Source organism: Trichechus manatus, unplaced genomic scaffold, assembly GCF_000243295.1.
Source record: "Trichechus manatus latirostris isolate Lorelei unplaced genomic scaffold, TriManLat1.0 scaffold00028, whole genome shotgun sequence".
NCBI lineage: Eukaryota > Metazoa > Chordata > Mammalia > Sirenia > Trichechidae > Trichechus > Trichechus manatus.
In genome coordinates, this window is record NW_004443964.1 from 14,098,986 (window position 1) to 14,120,685 (window position 21,700).

The window sequence follows — 21,700 nt, forward strand, 5'->3', positions numbered from 1 at the left end:
ATTGCTACGAGTTGGAATCGACTTGACGTCAACAGGTTTTTGGTAAGCTCTATACATTTGCTTAATGTGAGGTAGATTGGGAAAGGTAAGTTTTTTTGTAATGAAATTTGATGGTGCCCTTACCCGAATAAGCCTTTTATGTGGAAGGTTTCTTATGAAACTAGGCATGTGGAATTGTTGGTGGGTTTCTTTCTTGTTGTTGTTGTTAATAATGGAAAACATGACTTTAATTATTGGCTGCATTTTTCTTAGCCTCCAATCTGTGAGCTGCTGTTGACCAGCTGTGACCTCAGCTCATTTGAAGTCAGAAGCCTGTACTGTCTTAAAGGCACATGCCACTTGTCTGCTCGTATCAGCCCTTGTTGTTGATGTTGTTAGTTGCTGCTGAGTCCATCCCACCTCCTGGCGACCCCATGTGTGCAGAACAGAACTGCTCCATAGTGTCTTCAAGGCTATAACCTTTGGGAAGCAGATCACTAGGCCTGCCTTCCCAGACACCCCTGGGTGGGTTTGAACTGCCAACTTTTTGGCTAGTCGTCGAGCACTTACCAGTTTGTGCCACCCAGGGACTCCTATATTCTGAAGGTGTTGTTTTTGTTGTGTGCCATCAAGTTGATTCTGACTCATAGCGACCCCATGTGACAGAGTAAGATTGCCCCAGAGGGTTTTCTTGGCTATAATATTTACGGAAGCAGATCACCAGGTCTGTCTTCTGAAGCACTTCTGGGTGGATTTGAACCACCAACCTTTTGGCTAGTAGTCAAGCACTTAACCGTTTGGACCCATTTATGGGCAATCAGTTTACATAACATTAAACGCAAGGCTTTGCCTGTAAATCTGAGATTCTTCCTGAGAAACTCAAAACAACCTGTCCAGTCCCTTCCCTTTATTTTCTCCTACAGCTTTTAAAGATGAGGAACACTTTTTATCTTTTATTGCTTGCAAATGGCCTGCCCCTGTCCAGAAACAGGTATTAAACTCACTGCTGTCAAGTCGAATCCGACTCATGGTCGAATCTGGTAAAGGCTTTTTAACATAAATGTGACTTCTCCAGAGCCCTGGTGGCGCGGTGGTTAAGACTACAGCTGCTAACCAAAAGGTCAGCAGGTGGAATCTGCCCGCCACTCCTTGGAAACCCTATGGGGCAGTTCTACTCTGTCCTATAGGGTCACTGTGAGTTACAATCGGCTTGACGGCTGCAGGTTGGGTTGGTTTGGTTCGGCTTCTCCAGGGAAATTCAAGTCTGCAGATTCTGGATTTATTCCCGTGCCTTAAAATCCTCTGCTCCCGAGCTGGCAGCAGCACATTTTCCTTCCCACAGAACACTGGGTTAGCAGGCTGGGACCTGCCGCTTCCAGGAACCACACTCCTGGCTGGCTGGCTCGCTCTACAGGCAGTGTCACATACTATGACCTATAGACCTACCCTTTGTAGAAGCATCAGCTGGTTGAACTTACCATCAAGCAGTAAGGGCTTGCCCGGAAGCATTGAGAAAAGGGTGCATACGGTTTTTGTCAGATGTTCATTTCCAAATTCCTGTGTCAGCTAGGGGAGTCCTTGGGTGGTACAAACAGTTAATGCACTACACTATTAACTGAAAGGCTGGAGGTTCGAGTTCACCCAGAGGTGCCTTGAAAGGAAGCCCTGCTGATCTACTTCCAAAAAAACCCAGCCATTGCAAACCCTGTGGAGCACGGTTCTACTCTGACATGCATGGGTCGCCATGAGTTGGAATTGACTCCATGGCAACTGGTAAACTGCTGTCAAGAGCTAAGGAAAGGCAAGGCTAGCTCATGGTTGGATTCAAGGAAAGGCAGTACCTGCTGGGTCAGAATGACAGAACTGGAGGTGCTGTTGCTGAAGTCCCTCTCTTGATTTAGTTGCTACAGCTCTCTCCTAGCCATGGGAGGGTTATGCCAAGCCTTTACACGAGAAGGGAATCCCTGGGTGATGCAAGCGGTTTTGGCTGCTAACTGAAAGGTTGGAAGTTCGAATCCACCTAGAGACACATGGGAAGAAAAACCTGGCCATCTACTTCCAAAAGGTCACAGATATGGAAAACCCTTTGGAGCACCGTTCTACTCTGACACTCATGAGTGGGAATTGACTTGACGGTAACTGGTAACACGAGAAGATGATGAGAGAAGGAAATCAAAGCAAGGTGGAGCTGCTCAACATGTGTCAGGCAGTTTTGTACCTGTGGTTGTTTTTCCCTTTCGTTTGGTTTTTGGAGCCCGGGTGACACAGTGGTTAAGAGCTCAGGCTGCTAACTAAAAGATGGGCAGTTCGAATCCACTAGCTCCTCTTTGGAAACCCTATGGGGCAGTTTCACTGTGTCCTATTGGGTTGCTATGAGTTGGAATCAACTTGACAGCAATGGGTTTGGTTTTTTTGATCTCTAATAGAACTGTAATAGGGAAAGCTTTCTTAAGTGGCGAGGTAATCAGCTTTTCTGTCTAAACCATAGGAGCCCTATCAGATTGCTTGCTAGTCATTTTATTTTCCAGAGAAGGAATATAGTACTGTGGTGAGAACTTGGGCGAGAACTTCATTAACATATCTGAGTCTTGACTTTCATCTCTGTAAAATAGGAGTAATTATGTGTAAAGATTTGTTGTGAGGATTAAAGTATAGAACAAGTGCACACAGTGTCTGTCCATAAATGGAAGGTTCAGTTTTAGACTCTTTGAGGAAGGAACAAGCAAACTTCTTTCTTTTTTCCCCCAATTATTTTACTATTGTTGTTGAGAATATACACAGCAGGATATACACTAATTCAACAATTTCTACATGTACGATTCAGTGACACTGATTACATTCTTTGAGTTGTGCAACCATTCTCACCCTCTTTTTCTGAGTTCTTCCACCATTTACATAAATTCCCTGCCCTCTGAGTTTTCTATCTAATCTTTCAAGTTCCTGGTGTCAATTTGGATCCCACATAGATAGATTTTAAAAGAGTACAATGCTCAAGGCAGACATTCTTTACTAGTTAAGCTAAGCTGTTGTTTGGTTTTTAGATGACTTCAGGGGATATTTTTGGTTTAAAGATTATCTTAGAGCAATAGTTTTGGAGGTTCATCTAGTCTCAATGGCTCCAGAAAGTCTGGATTCTATGAGAATTTGAAATTCTGTTCTGCAGTTCCTTTTTGATCAAGATTCTTCTAAAGAATCTTTGACGAAAACATTCAGTAATGGTAGCTGGGCTCCATCCAGTTCTGGTCTCATGGCAACGGAGGCAGTTGTTCATGGAGGCAATTAGCCACACATTCCATATCCTCTTCCTATACCTGACTCTCTTTCCTCCTCTGTGGAGCAACCAAACTTCCTTAAAAGCCCTTTGAATATTTAGCAATATCGTCATTGTCGGAACGTTCTCCCTGTGTCTTTCCTAAGCCCTCCTATGGTATAAGCATATTTCTTCTCTTTCCTATGCTCAGGTTCACTCACAGCAGCTGATGTGTCCGTCAACAGGATCTGTTTCTGGCTGAAATCATCTGATACAATAACAAGCAAAATACATGAGTATTAGGGGTTGCCCCCAAACTCTGAAGAGGGGAGGATTTTATTTGTTCCCACTGTGAAACACCAGGAGCCTAAGGAATCACCTCCTCAAACAGAGAGCAGAAGTTCAAGGGGAGATGTGGCACGGTGAATTAAGAGCATGGGCTTTGTTTTCTGATCTGTAAAATGGGTATAATAACCTCAGCATGTTTTTGTTGGGGTTATATGTGATGACACGGCAGGCTTCCAGTTAATGTGACCACGTTTCCTTCTGTCCAGATGATGAACAGGCATCTGTCTCACAAGGTTATGGGCAATTAGAATGTGGGATAGGGGGCTCATGGGCATGCATGTGGATACCTCAGCCCACATGCTGTGTCCACCCATTCCCCCAACAGCCACTACTGACCCCTCAGGTCTCTGCAGTGGTCTGTTCCCTCAGGACAGACCCACACCCAAAGCAGCGGGCTTGCCCTGCTTAAATAAGGAACTGTGGGATCCCTGGTACCTGGAGTTTGGTCTGGGGTAGCGGGGAGCACAGGCTCTGGGTGGGTCTCTTGGCCTTGCCCATGGGTAGGTAGCACCAGGAGAGGGTCCTAGCAGGACGCTCTAAACCACAGACCTGAGATGGAGGCCTCTCTTGCCTGGAACTCAGGGCTGTACCAGCTGGGAGGATATAATAACAACTAAATTACCTCCATTTTGTGGGGGCTGAACTAGACCTCAAAAGCTCCCATCTTCCCAGGTTCTTGAAATGAATTCCAAGGGGGAAAACATCTGACTGTTCGGCTGAAACATCGCATCTGAATTATTCGTTAGTCAATCCTTGGTTGGGGACTGTTTGTGCCGCCCCTGTAAGATCCTGCTGAGGCTCCAGGGCGTCACTGCCCTTCCCAAGGCCACCCCAGGCAGGAAGCCAAAGAATGTTTTCTAGAACAGCAGACCCGTAAATGGCATCTTTGGACACGCGTCAGTGACTCTTTCACACTGGATTTCTGCTGAGGGCCTCAGGGAAAGAGAAGGAACGGTTACATCCAAGGGGCTAAACGTGGCTCTGAGAGGAGCGTGGGGTTATGCAGGTGGCCTCAGGCACTGTGTGAAGCCCGCAAAACCACAGGCAGATTCCTCCACATGCGTTATGAGCTATGCCTACTTTAGAGGGGCAGAAGGCACAAGGGGCTCCAGTTTTAGAAAGATGAACAATTACTGCCTTAGACAGTTTTCTCCCTAAGAATCAAGCAGATTACAGAGATTCTCAGTTAATTTGTCATAACAACTAAGGAATGGAGATTTGGGAGCTATTTAATTTCCCCATGGACAAACGTACTTGATCCAATAGGCCCAATTTTATGTCCATCCCAACAATGCCAGCCATTTTTCTCGTTTGGCCAGCAGTGGTAGAAAGCACCTAAGGTCCTTCCTGTTTGCTTTCTAGTCCATCTTCCCCACTCCTTCTTTCCCCAGCCCCCTCAGTCCTTTGTCCTCTGACCCCCCACTGCTTCTTTCTCTAGCCCCGCAGCCTCCTAGCCCTTTGTCTCCCTGTTCCCCCCTCTTTCCCAGCCCTCCTCCTTCCTTCCTCTGTCCCTTCTCTTCCTTCCCCATCCCTACCAGCCCTTCCCACCCATCTCCCTCCCCAGTCTGGTTGAGTTGTCTGGCCTCTGAGGTCCTATAGCATCCTCACATCCTTCCATCACAGCACTTGTCATAATTGTCCCCTCCCTCACTGTGATGGTTAAGGTTGTGTGTCAACTTGGCTGGGCCATGATTCTCAGCGGTTTGGCAGTCGTATGATGTTGTGATCACCTCCATGATGGGAACTGCTGTGAGTAGCCAATCAGTTGCAAGGGAATTTCCTCGGGCGTGTGGCCTGCATTGAACATAAGTAGACATTCTGGTAAGGCCCTTGGGATTTTTGCTCACGCTGGATCCTGCAGCTGGCTCCTGTTCATCTGACCTCCAGTTCTTGGGACTTGAGCTAGCAGCTTACCTGCGGTCTTGCCTGCCTACCTTGGGATTCATCGATCTTCGCAGCCTGTGAGCAAGAGCCCTGCTCTCTGACTTGCCGATCTTGGGTTTGCCAGCCCCTTTGGCTACATCAATCAGGAGAAGCCTCTATACTGACCCACAGACTTGGGATGTTCCAGCTTCTACAACCACGTGAGCCATTTCCTTGATATAGATCTCTCTCTATATATATTTATACGCTTTACTGGTTTTACTTCTCTAGAGAACCCAGCCTAAGACACTCACCCGCCACACCAGAATGTGGGCTCTTTGAGGCAAAGGACACAGCTAACTCACCTACATATCTCTAGCATCTAGCGTGGCATATAGTAGAGGCTCAATAAATGTACATAACTTAAATGAGTGTGTACCACCTGCCTACTGCCAACCCCGTTCCCTGCATTTCTGAGGGTTAAGAGCTGGATTTGGGCACTCCAGGACTGTAGTGACCTACTGCAAGACAAGAGAGGAGACTGTTGGCTCAGCCCCACTTATCAGAACCCAGGTCTGGGACAAAGTGTGGCAAGAACAGACCTTGCTACACACTATGATAACTTGGACTTGTTAGATAATGCCGAATTATGGGTTATTCAATTCCTTGAACTAGCTGGAAGGGGTGTGTGTGTGTTTGTGCACATGCATGTGTGCATTGGGAGGGGGGATCAGACACTTAAATGCACAGACATCAAGTAGTCTGCCCACAATGGAACAGGTAGGACTGTCTAGTTTTCCTGTGTGGGTTAGAATAAACTAGAACTTGAGCCATCCTTATCCATAGCAAATGGTTATCTCACTCAGTTGCTAACAAAAAAAGGTCCACAGTTCGAATCCACCCAGAAGTGCCTCGGAAGAAAGGCCTAGCGATCTACTTCTATTAAATCAGCCATTGAAAACCCTATGGAGCGCAGTTCTACTCTGACACACATGGGGTCTCCATGAGTCAGAATCGACTTAATGGCAACTAGTTTTATCAGGCATGAGGTTGGGCGTGGGGGTCAGAAACAGCATGGGTGAGAGTCAGGCAGACATGGGTTCAAATCCTACCTCATGTATCTGTCAGGGTCCTGGCATAAACCATCTAAACTCTCTGAGCTTCATTTTCCTTATCTGAGAGGATTAAGTGCAATAACATATGTAAAGAACCTAGCAAAGAGCCTGGCCTATATTGTTGTTATGTGCTGTCTAGTCTGTTCCGACTCATAGCAACCCTGTATACAACAGAATGAGACACTGCACGGTCCTGCGCCATCCTCACAATCATTGCTGTGTTTTAGCCCATTGTTGCAGCCACTCTGTCAATCCATCTCATTAAGGGTCTTCCCCTCTTTCGCTGACCCTCTATTTTACCAAGCATGATGCCCTTCTCCAGGGACTGGTCCCTCCTGTTAACATGTTCAAAATACGTGGGATGAAGTGTCACTATTTTCGCCTCTGAGGAGCATTCTGGCTGTTCTTCTTCCAAGACAGATTTGGCCTGTATTAGGTATGAGGAAATAGTAGTATTTGCTGCTAGGTACTGGGGATTAAAAGCATTCAAAATAATTTAGTTATCAAGACAAAGCATGTATACAGGCAGTCCCCGGGTTACGAACAAGATCCGTTCCCGTCTGTCTTTAAGTTGAATTTATAGGTAAGTTGGAACAGGTACCTACAGTTCTTATTTAGCATCAGTTAGTTAAATATTTGGAACCCTGGTGGAGGCCCAGCTGCTAACCAAAACGTTGGCAGTTCAAATCCACCAGCCGCTCATTGGAAACCCTGTAGGGCAGTTCTACTCTGTCCTATAGGGTCACTATGAGTCGGAATTGACTTGACGGCAACAGGTTTGGTTTTTTTGGGTTTAGTCAAATATCTGTCTTTGTATGTAGTATATATTTAACCTTTCTGTCCATCTAAAACACTTAAGAAACACTTCCAAATACACCGAAACACCTTAGACATAATAATACAGTATGTAATAACAATAATAACACAGTAATAATAAAATTAACTACATATGATACTATACTGAAGAGAGAGAGAATCTGTGTGTGTGTATGTGTGTACATATACAGTACTATAAAAAAACACTAAAGAAACAGTTCATAAAACAGTTTAGATAGAAATAAAAAGAAACGAAAGATCATGATTAAAGGTTAACACTTACTCTCATTCCATTAACGTCTTGTGTACCAGAAGGGGCATTTGTGAGGTAGCATTATGATCACATTCGCAGTTGGATGATGCAGGAGAAAATGATGGCCCAGTGGCCACTGTTGAAGATGATGGGCCTGGTGCGGAGAGGATGGACCTGGTGCTGGAGTGTCAGGGTTTGATGCCGCTGCTGGAGGCAGGAGTAGGGAGGCAGGTTACTACTGGAGTCAATTTCTTGAAGCAGGCATCAAGGGAGGTGTGCACAGAGCTTTTCTTTTCCTTGTCATAAATGGCCTTGCAGCAGCTGAGGCCCTTGGTAACTGTACAGTAAACTCTGGTGAACCCCTCTGTATTAGGATCTTGCTCCTCTAACTTGGCCATCCTTGCTTCAGTGAGATGAAAGGCTTCAGCCAACTCCCTCGTCAAAAACTTTTTTGGTTCTGGAGTTTTTAGGTCCCGGTCTTCTTCCCCAAAATGCTGTCATCTGCTACTCTAATTGTTTTAGGAATCTAGTGTCTAGAGCATGCCTGTCTAATAGAAATACAAGGCAAGCCACAAATGTACTTTTAAATTTTCTAGTAGCCACACCAAAAAAGTGAAATCGATTTTGATAATATATTTTATTAAACCCAGTGTATCTAAGATATCATTTCAACATGTAATCAATGTAAAGATTATTGAGATATTTTACTTTTTTTTGCCGGGGGAGGGGTATGGAGTCTTCAAAGTCCTGTGTGTATTTTACACTTATAGGACATCTCAATTCAGATGCTAAATTTTCATCAGAGCTACACGATCTGTGTTTACATTTCATAAAATTTACAGTTAGAAAAGGAGATTCTAAGTTGTTCCAAGCATACCTAAAAGTTTTCCAATAACTGAGTTGAGCATATCTTTAAATTCAAATGAATTAACATTAAACTAAAAATAATTCAGTTCCTTGGTGGCACAAGCTGTATTTCAAGAGCTCAATCGCCACATTGAGCTAGTGACTATTTCCTGGCCCCATCCATGCAAAGTGAGATAGGAACCTTGAATGACAGGATATGAGGAAGGGTATGGGGAAGGACAGTACAGGCAGATGGAACAGAGGAGGAAGCATGCACCTGGCACGTGCCCAGGACCACACGGAAGTCAGTTTGATCAGAGCCAACAAGCTGAAGCTCAAGAGGCAGGGTGGAGTCAGATTGAAAGGGCTAGATACCGGGTAGATTATGAGGTTGGGAATTTACTCTCCCGTTAAACGGGAAGCGCGGAATATTTTTGAGCAGCAGGTGGGCGACATGTGCTTGGTTTTAGGTTGATTTACCTGGCACTAGTGCCCTGAGGGGATGGAAAGAGGCTAGCAACCATCAGGGAGATGGGTTGGAGATGGCTGTGGTAATTCTCGTGTGCGGAGATAGCCCCGGCGCAGTGGTTAAGAGCTCACGTGCTCACCAAAAGGTCAGCAGTTCGAATCCTTGGAAACCCTATGGGGCAGTTCTACTCTGTCCTACAGGATTGCTGTGAGTTGGAATCGACTCAACGGCAAGGGGTTTTCTTTTTGTTTTTAGTGTAGAGTCCATGGAACCATCTGGGGACTTTACAAAGCCAGACTCAGCAGGAGGTAGAAACCAACCAAAGTGAGGGTGAGGAACCAGGCAGAGATGCAGAAGGCTTGGGCCTGCGTGCCTGGGAGACTGGGTCCCCACTGAGAGGCTAAAGGAACCAGGGTGCCTCTGCCAGTGGGGAAGTGGCTCCCCTCAGACACAGCTGAACCCAGGCCCAGGAGTCTCCTATTTTTTTATGTTTTTTTTTCCTTTCTTCAGCAAATGTATAATTTATAACACCACCCCACCCTCTGAATCACACGGCAACCCTGAACTTTGCCCGGAGTCTCTGAGATTGTGAAAGACACTCCTTGGTTCCAGGGAACCCTTCGGGAGCGCTGGATCAGGCTGGAGCCACAGGAAGGGCCCTCCATTCTCAGAAGTCAGGGGAGAGGGCTGGGCCACCAGCTTCTTTATCCCCCTAACTGACCTCTTCCTTGGGAAAAGCACTGCCTCTGACGCAAACCCAGGTTTTGCCATAACAATAAGGGGGAAAGGCTCTGCAGAGGAGCTGCTCACCATCCTCCCTCACTGCTGTTGGTCACAGTCATCCCCAATCTCCACTGCAGATGATCCAGGTCAAAAGCAAGCCTCCAGGCGCTGCCGGCACACAGTTAGGGACCGACCAATGGACTCTGCTTCCTAGTACCTGAAAGAAGCCTAATAGGGCCTTGTCCCGCCACGTGGGGAGGGCTTGCTTTGTGCTGGGTGTCTGGAAGCACAAAGGAGAATGCGTTTACAAAGTGTTTAGAGTGGACAAGACCAACTGGTCAACCAGCCGCTTCTGCGTTAAGCACTCTGTGCTAGGAGAGCAGCAGGGACAGCTACAGCCCAGGCCAGCCTGGGAACTCAGTGTGGGCGTCTCTGAAAGGAGCGGGTGGGGTTTGAGTTGAGATCTGAAAGAAGGGGAAGGATGAGGGCAATGGCAGGAATGCATTCTGGGCTAGGGGAACAGCCTCAGGGTGAAGGCCAGGAGGCGTGGAGTAACAGTGGGATAATAACAAGAGGGTGAAGGTCCCTAGGTGGCACAAATGGTTTGCAGTTTGAACCCACCCAGCAGTACTGAGGAAGTAAGGGCTGGCTATCTGCTTCTATTAAGATTACAGCCAAGAAAATCCTATGGAGCAGTTTGAATCTCTAACACACAGGGTCGCCATGAGTCAAAAGCAAAGGCAACCATCAACAATGAGATGATGATGGTATCATCATCTACTGAGCTCTTGCTGCATGCGAGGCCCTGTGCCAGGTTTTCTCATCTATGAGCTTCTCCTCATTTCCCAGATAGGGAAACTGAAGCTGTAAGTGGTAAAGGGCACTCGTCCAAGGTCACATTCAAGGGATGGTGCTGATTCAGACCCAGAAACGCCTGACTGTTCCACTCCTGGATGTAGCATGGTGCATTCCAAGATCTGCAAGTCACTCAGCACCATCCTGGGAGCACTTAGAGAGCCCAGACTGATCTGCAGATGTCAGGTTTTATTACTGCTATGATGAGGGGACCACAGTCCCTTAGTATGGCTTCACGAGGTACTCCCTTAAGCGCATTGGAATAGCTAGAAGAGTGGTAGAGTTGGTTCCTAACAGGATGGGGATACTTGAGTGACCCTCGTGGCTCTGCCCTGCAAGTTAGCGGCAGGTCAGCAGTGTGCAGAGTGGACCCTGCCTCCCGTGTTTCCAAGCAGCCCGAGTCCCCCTGGCTGGGTGGGCTGGGCAGGCACTTCCTGCTCGCACTGTCTGGGCGCCCGGCCCAGAAAGGCTTTTCTAGGTCAGCCTGGTCTGTCTTCAGCCTGTCCTGAGGATGCAGTTTGTATAAACCACAGAGCTTGCCGGGCGCTGTGTAAACACAGACTATCTCCCCCTCCAATGTTTCCTCTGGGGTGGCTCCTCCTCCAGCTGGGATACTCAAGTCAACCTTCTTATCAACTGGAGCTTCCTACCCTGATATAAGGAAGCTATTAAAGTCCGCTTCCTGGCATTGCCTTGACCCCACCGGGACACGTTCGGGTTGAAGCCAATGTTCCTGAGAGAAGAGTTTTTTTTTCACACTCCAAAGTTCATTACCCAAGTCTCAAATCCTCCATACAAGCCTGCAGGAATTTTGAAAATGTTTTTAGACAAGACCTGTATCCTTAACATTTACTTTCTCTTTCAGTGAGTTTAAACGTGTTTACTTGACTTTCCAGGCCCTTCTTAAGCAGGCCCAGCTGCCTTTTTAACCTTATTTCTAGACTTTTTTCCTTCCCAATGACAGCCTCCCCTCCACTACCCCTCAAATAGGTCCGCTCAGCTCTTCTTTTAAATTTTTCCTTGTACCGGGCCTCCTTCCCTGCTTCCTTCTGACCTTTCTGAAAGCGCTACCCTTCTCTCTTCCCAATTCCTGCTGAAGTAAGGGGTAGGAAGAAAAATAACAAGCAAAGGATATCCCTCAAGACTTAACTTTAAAAAATCCAAACATTCCCTCTGCACTCCAAACATTCCTTCCTACCTTCATTTTTCTCCCTTTCATCTCAATTCCTACAGTGCTCATCGTCTCTGCCACACAACTTAGTACTTGTGGTGGCCAGCCTCCAAGATGGCCCCCAGTGAGCCTCTGGTAGGCGCACTCTTGTGTGGTCCCCTCCCAACTGGGATAGCTTGTGCAGCCAATAGGATATTGTATCACAGAGTGTGACTTCTGAGGCTAGGTCATAAAAGACAGTGTGGCTTCCGCCTGCTCTCTTGGATCACTTGCTGGGGGAGAAGCCAACCGCCATATTGTGAGGGCACTCAAGCAGCCCTATGGAGGAGTTCATGTGGCCAACTGAGGCCTCTTGCCAATAGCTAGAACCAAGTTGCCAGCCATGTGAGTGAGCCATCTTGGAAGCAGATCCTAGTCAAGCCCCAGCCAACAGCTTGTTTGGGGCTTATCTGCAATTGCGGAGAGGCTCTGAGTCAGAACCACCCAGCAAAGCTGCTCCCAAATTCCCGACCCACAGAAACTATGTGAAACAATAAAATTTTATTGTTATTTTAAGTTGCTAAGTTATTGGGTAACTTGTAATGCAGCAATACGTAACTAACTCAGTAGTTGATAATAAAAATGAACACTACTCAGTGCTTGGCACATACCAGGCACTGCTTGGTATTTTATACATAATATCTCATTGAACAGTGTACTCAACAACAACAACAGCAGTAACTAATACTTTAATATGCCAGAAACTGTTATAAGTGTTTCACACATATTATTTCCTTTAATCCTCATAATGACCCTATAGAGTAGTTGTTGTTAGGTACCATTAAGTCTGTTTCAACTCATAGAGACCCCATGTACAACATAATGAAACACCGCCGGGTCCTGTGCCATCCTCACAATCGTTGCTATGCTTCAGCCCATCCTGCAGCCACTGTATCAATCCATCTCGTTGAGAGTCTTCTTCTCTTTTGCTGACCCTTTACTTTACCAAGAATGATGTCCTTCTCCAGGGACTGGTCTCTCCTGATAATATGTCCAAAGTATGTGAGATGAAGTCTCACCATCCTCGCTTCTAAGGAGCCTTCGGGCTGTACTTCTTCCAAGACAGATTTGTTCATTCTTTTGGCAGTTCATGGTATATTCAATATTCTTCACCAACTCCATAATTCAAAGGCATCAGTTCTTCCTCAGCCTTCCTTATTCATTGTTTAGCTTTTACACGCATACGAGGTGATTGAAAATATCATGGCTTGGGTCAGGCGTACCTTAGTCCTCAAAGTGACAGCTTTGCTTTTTAACACTTTAAGAGGTGTTTTGCAGCAGATTTGCCCAGTGCAATACGTACTTTGATTTCTTGACTGCTGCTTCCATGGGCGTTTTATATATAAGGAAATTGAGACAGAGAGAAGTTAAGCGACACGTCCAGGGCAGAGAGCTTAGATGTGGCAGAGCTGGGATCTGAAACCAGCCTAGCTCTAAAGCCTGATCCTCAACCACTATACCTACACTGTGCTGTGCCAAGTGCGTGAGTCTACAACCAGGCGCTTCTTCTGGAGACCATGCCTTTTGCATTGATTCTCCACCAGGATGTGCACATAATAACGGACCCATAAATGGTGCCAGGTGCTGTGTCCCTGAGCTCAGTACTCAATCACTCAACCAGTCGATTATGGCACTTTCGAATACAAATACAGTAAAACTTTTTCCAAGCTTGAGCAGGACGGCTGCTGTACAGAGAGACCAAGAAAATGGCACTGCATGAAGAACTTTCATTTTTTAGAGAGTCTCATGAGGAGTATGAAGTCCCTGGTGATGCAAACAATTAAGCGCTTGGCCACTAACCCAAAAGTTGGTGATTTGAATCCACCCAGAGGTGCCTTGAAAGAAAGGCCTGGTGATCTACTTCCAAAAGATCACAGCCATTGAAAACCCTGCAGAGTGCAGTTCTACTCTGAAACACATGAGTTGGAACAACTCAGGGTTGCTACGAGTTGGAATTGACTCAGTGGCAACTGCTTTGTTTTGTTTGTGTTTTTTTTTAATGCACCGTCTCACTCTGACTGGTTTCTCCAAACACTGACTGAATGTGAGGACAAGATTGTGCCACAAGATTTGATCTGTGGCTGCTCATGTTCTGGGATCCTCCAGACTCCTATCCTGCCATTCTGGGGTACTTAGCTCCCACCATGAACCCTGGGGACATTAGAAATCCCTTTTGCATTTATCTTTCAGAGACTCTGCCAAACCTCTGGCCTCTATTTCACTTAAAAGCACAACCACCATAAAAGCCATCAGCTAGCTTCAGATCTTGCCTCCTGGTCTGGGAGTCTGAGCTTTGAGGGCCTGGGAAAAGAGAGCATGGAGTCTGCAGAATCGTGGAGTCCTTGTTGAGGACGGTCATGGTCAGGGTGGTGCTAGAAGGTGCCTGCTAGAATGGGTGACAAATCCTCAGCTAAGCAGGCTTCTTTGTGTCTTTTGCCCAACCATTGACCTGACAACTCAACAACTGCTTTAAAAATTCTTTTTACCAAATATTTGTTAAGCTCCTACAAGGAGTGAAACCCTTAAGAAGCCCTGATGGCACAATGGTTAAGCACTTAGCTGCTAACCGAAAGGTTGGCGGTTCAAACCCACTCAGCCATTCCACAGGAGAAAGACCTGGTGATATGCTCTCGTAAAGATTACAGCCTAGAAAACCCTATGGGGCAGTTCTACTCTATCACACGGGATCGCTATGAGTTGAAATCTACTTGACGGCACCTAACGACAAAAACAGGAGCAGCACCCTGACCATAAGGATTAATAGGACAGGGTCCCTGCCTCCTGAAGTGAGGAAGGCTGGTAAGTGTGTAACATGTTATTCAGTTCATTTTAAGGGCCTGAATGGGGGCCGTGCAGGGGTGGTGAGCATGGAAGTTACCAGGCTCCAGTTTTCAAATTGGAACGTCACAGCTATGGCCACTTAAATACTACCCGGTGGCCCGCTCAGCTGCCTGCATCTGCAAGCAGGATGGCAGAATGGATGGAAAGTGCTGCTTTTACATCCTGTTCCAGGGGCTTCCTGGAAAGGCAGAAAGAAGACAAAGAAAGCACAGGCTCTTGAGTCCCAGCTTGCTTCTCTCCACGGAGCTGTGAGTCACCCTTGGGAAAGAGTCAGCAAAACCCACTAGAACATCCTGAAACGACTTGGTTGTTTTGACCGCAGCATGAGACCCAATAAGTCCCAGGGGCCAGATGGTGTGAACGTGCAGGAAAGCTATACCAGGCTTGTGGACATCTCCTGAAACCCTGAACTCTCCATGGGTTCCTGGTGCCCAAGGCTGTCGTCGTTATTGTCAAGTTGGCTCTGACTCATGGCAACCTTATGTATAACAGAATGAAACTTTGCATGGTACTGCGCCATCTTCATGATCACTGGTGGGTTTGAGTCCATTGTGGCGGCTTTTGTGTCAATCCATCTCATTAAGGGTTTCCCTCATTTTCTCTGATCCTCTACTTTACTAAACATGATGTCCTTTTCTAAAGATTGGTCTTTCCTGATGATGCATCCAAAGTCAGTGAGTTGAAGTCTGCCATCCTTGCTTCTAAGCAACATTCTGGTTGTATTTCTTCTAAAACTGAAAACCCTGGTGACTTGGTTGACCAGAATTCACTGATGCAATAAATAGCAGTAGAAGCCAACAGGTGTTAAGTCCTGTGCTAGGGCCTCGGGACTTGAATGTACTTAGGATACAGTCTTCGGGTGCCTCGAGTTGACAGTGACTGCCTGTCACAGACCCCTGGGGGCACTAGCATAGAGTCGGAAGCACACATTTTAAACCTGTGACTGTTGAGAACCACTCACCACTCCCGGGAGAGCCCCAGGGAGGCTGCTCATTCAGATAGTATTATAAGGAACCCAGCCTCACAATGCCGAGGTATTTTGAGCCATTCTCTGGGTCAGCCTCCCTTGCCTATTAGCAAGACCCATAGCAGCATAAAATGGTGGTCAAAAGTATGAATTGTGGAGCTAGAAGGACTTGGGTTTGACATTCAGTCCAAACCTTTTACCAGTTCTCTGAACTTGACATGTCACTGCAACTTGAACTTCCTGTATGTCAGTTTCTTCTCCCTCTAAAACAGGAATAATAATACTTACCCCACAGTGCTTGTGGAGTCACAGCTGATATATCTAGCACTGAGAACACCTGGATCAATAACTATTTTGTCAAATTACCAAAAAAAAAAAAAAAAAAATTATACACACATTCCTTGGCCTTGAGAGGCAACCTAATAATGGGTGGGAAAGGGGAGATGGACCTAAACAAAGAATTACAATACAGTGTGATGCCAGAGATAATGGGAATATGTACAAGGTAGAGTAGTAGCAGAGAGGAAGGTCTGGGAGGCTTCATGGAGGAGGTGACAACTGGAACAGGGTTTGAAGGTTGAGCAAGAGTTTGATAGGCATAGGCAAGGAGGTATGAGACAAACAACCTGGTACTGCAAGAGTAGAAAGTGCAAGAGAGGGAGGGGTGGGAGATGAGGCAGAAAAAGTAGGCAGGTAACAGGTCATAGATGGCTTTGTGTGCTCTCCAAAGAAACATGGACTTTATTTATCTCCTGTGGGTGACTGGGAGATATTGCAAGATTTGGGATATCAATCAAGTCTTGGAGGAAACAGATGACATGCTTATCTGCTTAATAAAGAACTATTTATAAAGGTTTGAGAAGGGTTTAGGGAACCCACCAAAGGGTGGTGTGGTACCCCAAGGCTAGCAACAGCAGGGCACTGTCCGTGCATCTAGACTAGAAGAGCCAAGGGGAGTGAATATAATCTGAATCCGTGGCAGCTATAGGTTGCCTGACTGGGGCATGGGCTTTGGTAGAGAAAGACACTATGGACAGCCCATGGAGTTGAGTGATTAAATACCCTAACCTCTTCCCACCCTCCAATCTCCTGACCCAATGGGAAGGGGAAGTAAGCTCAGGAGATGTGGTCTGTAGAAGCCAGCTCGCCAGGGCGTTAACAGGACGGAGAGGGTGGAGAGAGGATATGGAGAAGCAGATGAAAGTTATCTATCCCAGAGAGTCAGCTGATGGTTTGAAGGACGGGAGATTGGGGCAGAGAACTGGTAATAGCTGGCAAGAAATGATTTGATCCCGAACTAAAGCCTTGTAGAAGGTTTGGAAAGGCAAGGACAGAGCCAAAAGAAATCTAGGAGGGAGAACTGACCATACTTGGTGACCGCATAGTCGTGGAGGATGAGAGAGAAGGAATTTATAGAGGTTTAGGCTTGGATAACTGCATAACTGTTGGTGCTATCAACTCAGGAAGAGAAAACAAGAGCAGGTTTTCATTTTGCTTGAAGGTCCGAAGGGAGGGAAGGATAGTGTGATATTAGTAGCTCAGTTTTGGACATATTGAGGGGCCAGAGGGGCATCCTAGACTAGATGTCTATAGGCAGTTAGTGACATGGGTCTAAAACTCTACTGTCCAATGCTTAGTCACTAAGCACATGTGGCTATTTAAATTTAAAATAATTAAAATTAAATAACATTTAAAAGTCAGTTCCTCAGACACACTACTCACATTTGAAGTGCTCAATCGCCCGTGTGGCTAGTGGCTACCATATTGGACAGCCCAGTTTCTAAAACAGTTTCATCATCACAGAAAGTTCTATTGAACAGTGCTGGTCTAGAAAATGGGATGGAAATGGAGACGTGGAAATCATCAACATATAAGCGCTGGTTAACCATCATGGGATGGGTGAGACCAACTTGAACAACATGGAGATTGAGAAGTGGACTAGGAGTGGAACCTTACAAAACATACGTTAAATGGGTAGCTTCAGAATCCAGCAAAAAAGACCAAGAAGCAGCAGTTGGATGTTGAAGAAGAACTAGAATAGAGTCGTGTCTCAGAAATGAAGGGAGAGTCTCAAGAAATAGGAGGCGAATAGGGTGAAATGCCACAGGCAGTGCAAGAAAGAGAATGAAGAGCATCCCTTGGATTGGCAATTAGGAGGTCATTTGTAGAGAGTGGAGGTACGTGGAATGGTGTGGACTAAAGCCAGATTGATCTAGGTCAGGTGGTAGATAGAAGGAGAGGATGTGGAGATAGCAAGTGCAGCCACTTTCTCTTCCGAGAAAGCTTGGAAGAGAAGGACTAGAAAGAGATAGGATGGTAGCTGGGAGAGGATGGAAGAGAGGGAGGGGAAGGTCATGTATATATTTTTTACAACAGAAATGGCTTTAGTGTATTTATAGATCAAGGGAGAAGGAGACAGCAGACAGAGTGAGAGAGCAAGAGGGCAAGAGAATGAATACTGGAGAGAGAGGAGCAAGGTCAAAGAGCGGATACGAGGAAACAGAATTGAGAGCACACACAGCTGGAGAGGGTGGCCTTGAACAGGGAAAAGGATGCATCAATCTCTGACACTCGGGAGAGAAGAAAGGGGCGGATGAAGATGAGTTTGTGGTGGAGGAGAGTGGAAGTCAAGGCTGCTTAGCCAAGAGGCATGCCGTGTTGCCAGCAGAGAAGGAGACTGGAAATTTGCTTGGGAATTGAGTAGAGGAGCCGACACATGGAATAGCTGCTGAGGGAATGCAGAGGAAGCCACCAAGTTCAAAGAGGGTACGTGTAGTCTGGGGACCCAAGTCCAAACATGTTGCTGTCAAGTGGATTCTGACTCATAGCGACCCTATAGGAAAGAGTAGAACTGCCCCATAGGAGTTCCAAGGCGGTAATCTTTATGGAAGCAGATTGCCACATCTTTTTCCCACGGAGTGGCTGGTGAGTTTGAACTGCTGACCTTTTGGTTAGCAGCCAAGCACTTAACCACTGTGCCAGCAGGGCTCCTTCCCTTCAGATGGTCCTGGTGTGATTTCCCAGTTGTGTCTCCTCCATTTTCTCTTACTCACTTGCACATAGAACTGGACCAGGCTGGGGGACTGGAGGGAAAGTCCATCAGAACCACCAGGGTGGGAAGGCCTGAAGAGGCTGTTAAGAAGTTAGTTCACAGGGTTGACCTGGAGTCCAGGCTGAGCAGGGCAGGAGGGGTGGCCAGCAAGGGACTGGAACCTGGGAGGCATTAGGGAGTTGGCCTGGGCAGTAGAGAGCGGCTGAGAGGGGTGTGATGGAGAGAGAGCTGGAGGACAGGCGCTGGCTCACAAGGCAATGAGCGGAAATCCAGGTCTTGAAGGTGGCGTATTTCTGGGTGAGGACAAGGTCCAGGTGTGGCTTTGGGCATGGGTGGCCGAAGTGAAGAGGTGGCAGTGGTCCTCAGGGCTGTGGAAGTCAAGGACTCACAAGATTTGGGAAGTTGGATGGGTCACCCAGTGAGACTCTGAAATCACCCAAGATGAGGCCAAGAGATTGAATGCGGGGAAGAAACCTGGAGGCAGATACCTGGCTGGGTGGAAGGTGGCAAATCTGGGTGGAGTGAATCTCAGAGGAGAAGCCATGGTTTGGGAGTGTCAGAGAAGCTAGGTGAAGCCAGTGCTCATTGCCATCTTGGATATAAGGGGCGGAGGAGAGGGGCTGGGGAGGTGGTATCTCAGGGCAAAGCTCTGCAGGGAACATTCTGTGGGGACAGAGAGGAGTGTGTTTAGGAAGCGGTGTCCGGGGGCACAGTGGGTATAAGAGAGAGGGTAGGCGGATGGACAGCGGTGCAGTGCACGTGCGGGATGGCTGGTGTGAGGAAGTTGTCCAAGCCCCTGGCTGTACCCCTGGGGACACTTGAAGCCCAGAGAGACACAGAGCCCCAGGGAAGCGGTGAGTCACAAGCGAGGCAGAGTTGGTGCTAAAGAAGGGAAGAGGAAGGAAGCATGGCTCTGATGGGTGCAAGGAGAGGTTCCGGAAGTGGGGGTTTGGGGACTACATGGGCCATCAAAGATGTGGAGGGAGGCAGAGGGAAAGACGAGGCAAAAAGTTAAGAGGTGGGAAGGTTCAATACATGCCCAAGAAAAAGCAAGGTGCTTGCAATGGCTAAAGAAAAGGGTCCATGTTAAGGAGTGGGGAGGGGTGACGGCTGGAAAATTAGATCAGGGCCAGCCTTGGAATGCCAGGATGAAGGGCACAGCCTTCATCTGGGAGGCACTCGGGAGCCATGGAAGATTCTTGAGGAAGGGATAGACAGGGTGCTAGCAGTCCTTCAGGAAGATACATTCTTTGGGTTTGGATTTTAAAAGGGGTCCCAGGGTGGCTTGCCTACTAACCAAAAGGTTGGTGGTTCAAATCCATTCAGAGGTGCCTGGGAAGAAAGGCCTGATGATCTACTTCCAAAAGATCACCGCCTTGAAAACCCTATGGGACAGAGTTCTCCTCTGACACGCATGGGGTCGCCATGAGTTGGAATTGACTTGACAGCAACTGGTTTGGTGTTTTCAGGTTTAAAAAAAAGTCTGGTGTCTGCTGGTGGCCTTGGCTTTGAACCTAGAAGGGCTGCCTAGCAAAGAACAGCGAGAGGAGGAGAAAGAGCAGAACTGCTTCCAAGGGGGCAGGGCAGAGAGACGGAAGGAGGGAGAGAAGCAGTATCGGACCTATATGAGAGCAAAGAGAAGTAAGAGCGAGGGAGGTGGAACCTGAAACTTCTGGTCTAAATAAAGTAGAACTTGTGGATGTTAAATGAGATTGTCACAGGTGCTTATGTTTTTATTTCCTTTGTGTATCCTGGATCAGTCATCTTCCTGCACCCTTCCAGATGTTGCCATTCCCTGGAAAATCAGGGGCAGAAAGCAGAGGGGGTGGGAACATTGGAAAGTCCCTTGCTTTGGAAAGTCACAGTTTGACACACTTGCTCCTGCTCCTCCCAGTCCCCTGCTCTTCATGGAAGCTGCCACCTGCTGAAAGCAGAAGGGAGAGCTGGGGGTCCAGGGTGGCTGGGCCTGAGCCACCCCATGTCCTATCGCAGAAACACCGGGGAAGATCTTGGTGGCCTGTGTCACCGGACAACCCTTGGCTGAGTCAGTTTTGCCAAAGCAGCCTAGCATGGGGTTAAGAGTGTGGACTCTGGAATTTGCCTGGAATCAAGCCCCAGCTCTGCCACTTACCAGCCGCATGACCCTCCCTGGGCAAGTTATTTAAAGCCTCTGTGACTCGGTTTCCCCATCTGTAAAATGGGGATCATAATTCTATCTTCTTTGTAGGGATGCTGGTGGAAGGGCTCAGCACCCTGGAGACACCCAGTAAACATTAGTTATTATCCTTTAGCATCCTTTGCATCCCAAGGAGACCTGACAAAGCAAGGAGCCCCCCTCACCCCCTTCCAGGAGGAGCACAGCTCCATGGTGTGGACAGAGGGCACCTTCACCCCCCCATCCTGGGGGGGTACTCCCTGACTCTAGTAACTGGGAACGTGGCAGTGTGTCCTGAGGTGGGGGCCCTGAAGGGGTGGACATGCCTGTCTGGAATGCTTGCCAATGGGAATTCAGCCGGGGTGGGGGGTCTCACCTAAGTTCAGAGAGGCCTAGCACTAAAACCAGCTCCTCCACCCAGACAGCCAAGGGCTCCCATAAGACCCCAGAGTGTGGGGTCTATGACTGGGCATCCCATAGCACCCCCTTCCCCTGGCTGCACGGGATAAACCGAGGATCGAAAAACACTTTTATTTCTGTTAAAGGCTGCATTGGAGACCTTAGCTTAGTCAGAGAGCTGACTAGGCAGAACCCACCCTGTCCCAGCAACGAAAGAACAAGGCTTCCAGGGCATCGTGTTGTTGTTGGGTGCCACTGAGTGGATTTTTGACTCCTGGTGACTCCATGGAGCCCTGGTGGTGCAGTGGTTAAGCGATACGGCTGCTAACCAAAAGGTCGGTAATTCAAGTTCACCAGCTGCTCCTTGGAAATCCTATGGGGCAGTTCCTCTAGAGTCGACAATGGATTTAGTGACCCCATGTGACAGAACAGAACTGCCCCATAGAAGGTAGGGTTTTCTAGGCTGTAATCTTTACAGGAGCAGATGGTGAGGTTTTTCCACTCTGTGGCTGGGTGGGTTTGCACTGCCCACATTTTAGTTAGCAGCTGAGCATTTATT